Source organism: Myotis brandtii, unplaced genomic scaffold, assembly GCF_000412655.1.
Source record: "Myotis brandtii unplaced genomic scaffold, ASM41265v1 scaffold179, whole genome shotgun sequence".
NCBI lineage: Eukaryota > Metazoa > Chordata > Mammalia > Chiroptera > Vespertilionidae > Myotis > Myotis brandtii.
This window is the reverse complement of record NW_005356635.1, coordinates 270,056-270,358: the sequence shown is the minus strand read 5'-3', so window position 1 is coordinate 270,358 and position 303 is coordinate 270,056. Positions and strand designations below refer to the sequence as shown.

General features: G+C 39.3%; 1 long non-coding RNA gene across 1 annotated transcript in view; it reads left to right on the top strand.

The window, feature by feature from the left end:
• The window catches only part of LOC106725636, an 11,384-nt gene extending 11,144 nt beyond the window's left edge, over nucleotides 1-240 (top strand). Inside the window, exon 3 of the long non-coding RNA XR_001361561.1 lies at nucleotides 8-240. This is a non-coding gene — a long non-coding RNA (uncharacterized LOC106725636). The remainder of the gene's footprint in view (nucleotides 1-7) is intronic.
• The last annotated feature ends 63 nt before the right edge of the window (nucleotides 241-303 follow it).

The window sequence follows — 303 nt, the reverse complement described above, 5'->3', positions numbered from 1 at the left end:
TTATGAGGGTTCCAGAAGAAGACAGAGAGCAAGATATTGAAAACCTATTTGAAGAAATAATGACAGGAACCTTCCCCTACCTGGTGAAATAAATAGACTTACAAGTCCAGTAAGCACAGAGAGTCCCAAACAGGGGTATCCCAAAGAGGCCCAAATCATGACACATCATGATTAATATATCAAGGGTTAAAGACAAAGAGAGAATCTAAAAAGGCAGCAAGAGAAAAGCAGTTAGTTACCTACAAGGAATTGCTCATAAGATTGTCAGCTGATTTCTCAACAGAAACTTTGCATGCCAGAAGG